Here is an 8002-nt window from a genome sequence, read left to right on the forward strand (position 1 = left end):
AAAAAAAAAAAAAAAGAAGGTAGAACGAATTTGAGATGGACAGAAGGTCTAGAAAAAAAAACTTTTGGTCTTAAAAACTAGAAAATGCTAACAGGAAAAAGGTTTGCTTGGAAAAACTTTTCGAGAAGGCAAAGGTACACCCTGGGCTGTCGAGTCATTGTTTATTGAATAACTCAATGTTCCATGATTTTTGTAGCATATAATGCATGTTAATAAAAATAACTCATAACATTTCTATGCACAAAGTTTATTTCAAGAACATGCACAAAGTTCTGCAATTTAAATACATAAAAATCACTTCATAAGCTTCATGTGAGAGAACTCTCCTTTTGTTTCAACCATGCTACTATTATGAATAACTGCTACAAACTGACAAAACTTATAAGAATACATTTTATTTGTTAAAAAGTATTTCATTTAGCAAAAGACTTCAGAAACAACCAACCATATGTTTGAAAAAATTACAAACTCAAATTTCTTCAGGGTTAAAATATTAGAAAATAAAAAAAGAATTCTATGCATGAAATTTTAAAAAAAATTGAAGTTACAGACACTTAGTGTCATGATGGATGTAACATATCTACATCAGTTACAAATCAATAAATTTAATTTAAAAAAATAATAAATATTAAAAAAGGCACTCGTTAGTCATAAATATATTTGAGAGAGATAAAACTACTCTATTAACTCTTGTCCTTTTTAATTATCCCAAAATTCAATTCAAATTCGATATCATTTAGACTTAAATATATTTGCAAGGTAAATATTTTCAGATGAAGTGTTTTACTTAGAACTTTAAAAGAAATTGCATTTTAAATATTGACAACATTATTTGATGTCAGGACTTAGTTGTTCCAAGCGTGTTAAAATGAGACTCAGATCACCGTAAAATATTTAACAATGGTCCTTCAGACCAGCACATTTCATCATAATTGTGCAATCACATAAACTCTATATTAAAATTTTTCAAATCAAATTATTTTATTAACTAGAAATAATAGAGACAGATAAATGAACCAGGGAAAATGTGTATAGACTATAGTCGCACTGGAGCGAAAGGTAGGAAATGTAATACTCCGCCTTTGAAAAGTAGTTCTTCGCTATTTTGGAATTAATTGCAGTTTAAATGCGCGTACAAATATAAATAAATGTTGTATAGTAAGAAAAGTTTGTCTTGAAACATGCATTAGAAGTTTTTCATGTTTAAATGTATTTAACTTATAAATATCTTCTCAGTAAAGCTGATGTACAAAGAAGAAGGTGTTTTATTTTGGCGCTGAATTAGTTTTCAAGGCCAAGGAATCGGCTCGTTGGCTATGTTTCTACACTAGTCAGCCAGCTTTTCCATTCTCCTTGGCTTTGCTTAAGTGTCCTATCTCTTGTGCAGTTCTTATTTCGTTTTGTATTTGATTATTTAATTTTCTAAATATTAACCTCATCTGTACAATATTTAATGAACAATTTTTTCCCCTGAGAATGAATGAAAAAAAAAAACACCCTAATAGACAGGTGAATATTAATTGGAAAAACTTTTCGAGAAGGCAAAGGTCCACCCTGGGCTGTCGAGCCATTGTTTATTGAATATGTTCCATGTTTATTGAATATGTTGAATATGTTCCATGTTTATTGAATATGTTCCATTGTTTATTGTTCCATGATTTTTTGTAGCATATAATGCATGTTAATAAAAATAACTCATAACATTTCTATGCACAAAGTTTATTTCAAAAACATACACAAAGTTCTGCAATTTAAAGACATAAAAATCACTTCATAAGCATGTGAGAGAACTCTCCTTATGTTTCAAGCATGCTACTATTATGAATAACTGCTACAAACTGACAAAACTTATAAGAATACATTTTATTTGTTAAAAGGTATTTCATTTAGCAAAATACTTCAGAAACAACCAACCATATGTTCGAAAAAATTACAAACTCAAATTTCTTCAGGGTTAAAATATTAGAAAATAAAAAAAAAATTCTAAGCATGAAATTTTAAAAAAAAAATTGAAGTTACAGACACTTAGTGTCATGATGGATGTAACATATCTACATCAGTTACAAATCAATAAATTTAATTTAAAAAAATAATAAATATTAAAAATGGCACTCGTTAGTCATAAATATATTTGAGAGAGATAAAACTACTCTATTAACTCTTGTCCTTTTTAATTATCCCAAAATTCAATTCAAATTCGATATCATTTAGACTTAAATATATATTTGCAAGGTAAATATTTTCAGATGAAGTGTTTTACTTAGAACTTTAAAAGAAATTGCATTTTAAATATTGACAACATTATTTGATGTCAGGACTTGAAATTAACATAGAGGTGGAAATTAATGGTGGTTAGTTGTTCCAAGCGTGTTAAAATGAGACTCAGATCACCGTAAAATATTTAACAATGGTCCTTCAGACCAGCACATTTCATCATAATTGTGCAATCACATAAACTCTATATTAAAATTTTTCATATCAATTTATTTTATTAACTAAAAATAATAGAGACAGATAAATGAACCAGGGAAAATGTGTGTAGACTATAGTCCATTCCACCTTAAGTTGGCACTGGAGAGAAAGGTAGGAAATGTAATACTCCGCCTTTGAAAAGTAGTTCTTCGCTATTTTGGAATTAATTGCAGTTTAAATGCGCGTACAAATATAAATAAATGTTGTATAGTAAGAAAAGTCTGTCTTGAAACATGCATTAGAAGTTTTTCATGTTTAAATGTATTTAACTTATAAATACCTTCTCAGTAAAGCGAATGTACAAAGAAGAAGGTGTTTTAGTTTGGCGCTGAATTAGTTTTCAAGGCCAAGGAATCGGCTCGTTGGCTATGTTTCTACCAGCCACATACCTGCCAACTTTTACGCATTTGGCGTAAAATTTTATTTTTATATTTAAAGTGGTAGTAAATACATATTTTCTTTACTTTAATAAACTTAATTTTTAAATGATTTTGATCACCAGTATTCTTAAAAAAATTAGGCATATATATTAATATGTGTTACTCCCATGGTCGTCATCTTAAGCTTTTTCAAATACAACGTATTTCTTTGCTTAAAATTGAAATTTTAATTCCATTTCAATACCACTGGGAAAAATCATAATGGAAGGGATTAAAAGTTGGCAGGTATGCAGCCAGCTTTTCCATTCTCCTTGACTTTGCTTAAGTGTCCTATCTCTTGTGCAGTTCTTATTTCGCTCTCTTTTTGTATTTGATTATTTAATTTTCTAAATATTAACCTCATCTGTACAATATTTAATGAACAATTTTTTCCCCTCAGAATGAATGAAAAAAAAAAAAACACCCCAATAGACAGGTGAATATTATTAAACTGATGACAGTTGAGCATATTTGCTGAGTAGCTAATTCAATATGTGATTTTATTATTATTTTTTTACTGCAAATGTAAAAATTGTTTTCGCTTTATTCAATCTTTGTGAAGATTCAAACTTTGCGCCATGTGTAGCTCTGAAGTACAATTCGCTTTTTATAGGAACTTAAATAATGTGATGGCAGAAATTTAAGCTTTTTAGTTTGTTCAATTAAAGGGACTTTTAAATATTATCTGAAATACAATTTCCATAATAGAAGTGTGCAAATCCGTTAGTTATAAACTAATAAAATGTATAGGAATTGAAATAATTTCAAAAAAGACGCAAAATTTGAATCATTAATTTTTTTTAAACATCGAAAGGTTAATTTAAACCAATCAATATTTTAATAATTATTTTTGAAATACAAAGCCAAAAAAGCTGAGAAATCCTTTCTCTTATGTAGAAAATATTAAGATATTTCAGTATCTGACAAAATATTTCGACACTAACTAATTCTACCATACTTAAATAACAAATTATACGGATTTTTCTCTTAAGCCTCCTTTCACCCGCAAAGGTCCTGAAAAGTAAAGGAAAGTTCTGATATTTCAAAATATGTATTTTCTTTTGAAGAAATGCGCCTACCCATCCAAGTAGAATTTCGCCTGATGAGAAATTGTGGATTGAATTCAATTCAGGGCTACCCCACAAAGAGTTTGCAGAAGGAACTGTCAACTGTTAAAATATTAAATGAATAACATGATAACCACCAGGATAGATGGTTATCATGTTATTCAAAGAGTTCCTGTTGAGTCTAAGAGGGTGGGATATGACAGCTGAAAACATGGGTGGGGGGCGTACAAGCAGTATGCGCCCCCCATGTGGATAATACTAATTATTTTTTTTAGGTAAGCTCTTTTGTCTCTTAGAAGTAAATATATTTCAGAAAAAAAATATTTTTATAGTAAAAAAAAAACTTTTCTGAAAATTTTTTACTTATAAAAAAAAAGAACAGTAAATATTAAAAAAAAAACATAGGTATGATATTTTTCATGATCAATGATTTCCTGCCTATGTTGACTTTTTCTTCCCCAACAAAACACCAATGAGGGATAAATTAATGTACATTAATCTACAAAAAATAAGCATATAAAAATAAATATTTAAAACAAAGTATTTATGCGCATCTATGCATTTCGTTTTTTTTTTACTTAGATTTCAGCAAAAAAGAATTTTTTTAAATATATTTTTTTCTTCTGTTGTTTAAAATTAGTTTCGTTTAGTTAAAAAATCATAAGAAAAATCTGCTTCTTAAATACTAATTAAGAAATTAGCTTACAACTAGTATCTTAAAATAATAATTAAGAGAAATGCTCTAAAAAATCGTGCTCTTTTCCGTATTCTGTACAAAATTTTAGTACGATTCTTGGTTTAAAAAAAAAAAAAAAATTGGCGTTTTGCTTTCTTAAACGCCAATACTGGCCATTGTCTCTCCCTTTTTTGCTACCTCATTCCCATAATGACTTAAAGAGTAACCCAATTTCCATGACAATGGCTGTAATCCGGTCTACCTACCTTTCTCTCTAGTGCCAACTTAAGGTGGAATGGACTATAATGATANGAGTCTAAGAGGGTGGGATATGACAGCTGAAAACATGGGGGGGGGGCATACAAGCAGTACGCCCCCCATGTGGATAATACTAATTATTTTTTTTAGGTAAGCTCTTTTGTCTCTTAGAAGCAAATATATTTCAGAAAAAAATTATTTTTATAGTAAAAAAAAAACTTTTCTGAAAATTTTTTTTTAAATTTTTTACTTATAAAAAAAAAGAACAGTAAATATTAAAAAAAAAACATAGGTATGATATTTTTCATGATCAGTGATTTCCTGCCTATGTTGACTTTTTCTTCCCCAACAAAACACCAATGAGGGATAAATTAATGTACATTAATCTACAAAAAATAAACATATAAAAATAAATATTTTAAACAAAGTATTTATGCGCATCTATGCATTTCTTTTTTTTACTTAGATTTCAGCAAAAAAGAATCTTTTTAAATATATATATTTTTTTCTGTTGTTTAAAATTAGTTTCGTTTAGTTAAAAAATCATAATAAGAAAATCTGCTTCTTAAATACTAATTAAGAAATCAGCTTACAACTAGTATCTTAAAATAATAATTAAGAGAAATGCTTTAAAAAATTGTGCTCTTTTCCGTATTCTGTACAAAGATTTAGTACGATTCTTGGTTTTAAAAAAAAAAAATTGGCGTTTTGCTTTCTTAAACGCCAATACTGGCCATTTTCTCTCCCTTTTTTGCTTCCTCATCCCCGTACTGACTTAAAGAGTAACCCAATTTCCATGTAATCAAGTCTACCTACCTTTCTCTCCAGTGCCAACTTAAGGTGGAATGGACTATAATGATATCTTTTAGTCACTGGTCCCTGAGGCCAGTAATTAAGTTTTCTTATTTTTAACCTTTTTTTTTCTTAGTATGTCATTAGTCCTAAAATCTTTAATAAATTACCAAATTTGTCTTCAAATAAACGTAAGAAATACATTTTTTTATTATATTGTTTGTAAAATAGTGGTATTTTTTAGGATATAATATAAAAAGTTGAAACTAATCTAAATTTAATTTACTAAAACATTAAAGTGCTTAAAACCTAACAGAAATTTCTATTTCTTGAACATTGGTACATAAAAACAGAACAACAGCTTTACTTTGGAGAAGGCAAAAATCAGATACGAGATAAAAAGATGTAGCTACTTATCAGGTGGATTACAGAGAGAACTTATGCGGGGGGGGGACGCACTGGACAAATGACAAAGCTACACAGCAAATACATACATTATAAGAGGTATATATTCATATGCAATGATCTCAGATCATATGCCGTTTGACAATTTATTTACAAATCTGAGAAAATAAATTTAATTTTCATTATGTCAATATTATTTCTGTTACAGCACATTTTAAACAATGATAGAAATAATTGATTAAAAAAAATACTAGCTGAGCATATTCAAAAGATCTGACTAGCCTATCACAGATTTAACTTTTTAGATTTCTTCCTATTATAAGATTCTTTATGTCATGGTAAATTAAGTAATATTTAATACAACATTAATTACTTCTTATATAATCACAACATGATCAAAAAACAAACTTTTCACTTCTTTGCATAATTATTTCTTTTATAAAAGATGTGTACAAAAAGTAATTGTTTCATTCAAAAATTTGTTAATAAAATGCTTTCTTGTTTATCACATATGTTCAGAAAATCATTAAGACTATTTATTCTTAATTATAAGTCATTCTCCTTCATAATCTTTTATTTATTTACGGTTTCCACTTTGAAAAAGTTAATCTATTATTTATCATATAATGTAACATCCGCAACACCAAATGTTACTTCCATAACAAATTAATTTGCATTTCTTATAATTATAAAAAAAAAATTTTTTTTTTAAAAACTAGAATGTTTTTGAATTGCATAATCCCCTAAATATATATATTAAAAAACTTTTTTGTTTTCAAATTTTGAAATAAATCATTAAAATAGGAAAATTAATTGCCTACTGTGCAATTTTGATATTTGAGAGTTACAACATCCGTAAAAGTAGATTTTTATGTTTAAAAAAATTTCAAATTCTGGAAGATAAGAAAGAAAGTTTTAGAACAAATAGACGGGACCCCAAGAAAAGTATTAAAGCTATTTTATGACTTTTAAGATATAAGCATTAAAAAGTCGACAAATGCAAAGTCCTTAACAGTTGCCTAATTGCTCCAAAGTAAGACTGGTCCAACCAATATCTAAATAAGAAATCATATATTTTCAGAGGCAAGCAATAACAAATAATTTTTTAATTATATAAAATAAAACCAATGCAAAAATAAAAAAATTAATTAGCAAAAATGTTGGAGATGTAACATAATTTAAATGATTCAGATAAATAGAAGATTCTATAAAGCAGTGTTCCCCAACCCCTGGTCCGTAGATCAAATGGTACCGGGCCGCCTATTTCATTGAAACTAAATTTAAATTCCCAGTTCATAGTTTGATTAGTTAAATTCTTAGTTTGAATTCCTGGATATAAGCAACACACTTCGGTGTCATTGTCTCCGATTACCCCCAGAGGGAACCGTCTTGTTGCACAGAAACAAGCTCAGGATTCTCATTGATTTAACGTTCTACTAAGTTAAAAAACTTTATATTTATTTTTTGGTGTAACTGTATTTTATTTTGAAGGCATGTTTAAATANTTAGTTTGAATTCCTGGACATAAGCAACACCCTTCGGGTGTCATTGTCTCGGATTACCCCCAGAGGGAACCGTCTCATTGCACAGAAACAAGCTCAGGATTCTCATTGATTTAACGTTCTAGTAAGTTAAAAAACTTTATATTTGTTTTTTGGTGTAACTGTATTTTATTTTGAAGGCATGTTTAAATACAATTAAATTAGAATTAATAAATCAAAATAATCTAAAATATAAACAATCTACGCCCCCCCCCCTTAGTTGGCCACAGTAAAATTATGAAACGTTGTCAGGTCCGCGATGATAAAAAGGTTGGGGAACACTGCTATAAAGTATATACTACGGATAACAACTGACAAAAGAAAATTTTCACTATTAGCAAAAATGAGAAAGAGTAAAAACAAGAAATTATT

At 28.3% G+C, this 8002-nt stretch overlaps 2 long non-coding RNA genes across 2 annotated transcripts; one reads left to right on the plus strand and one right to left on the minus strand.

Moving 5' to 3' along the window:
• Positions 1-1703: 1703 nt before the first annotated feature.
• On the minus strand, positions 1704-5838 carry LOC139425895 (uncharacterized). Its single transcript, XR_011636982.1, has 2 exons — positions 5705-5838; positions 1704-4896 (listed from the first exon to the last, which is right to left on the minus strand). It is a non-coding gene; the product is annotated as an uncharacterized lncRNA (long non-coding RNA).
• On the plus strand, positions 4804-6134 carry LOC139425894 (uncharacterized). The gene is made up of 2 exons (XR_011636981.1): positions 4804-4924; positions 5733-6134. It is a non-coding gene; the product is annotated as an uncharacterized lncRNA (long non-coding RNA).
• The last annotated feature ends 1868 nt before the right edge of the window (positions 6135-8002 follow it).

The sequence above is a fragment of the Parasteatoda tepidariorum genome, chromosome 6, assembly GCF_043381705.1.
Source record: "Parasteatoda tepidariorum isolate YZ-2023 chromosome 6, CAS_Ptep_4.0, whole genome shotgun sequence".
NCBI lineage: Eukaryota > Metazoa > Arthropoda > Arachnida > Araneae > Theridiidae > Parasteatoda > Parasteatoda tepidariorum.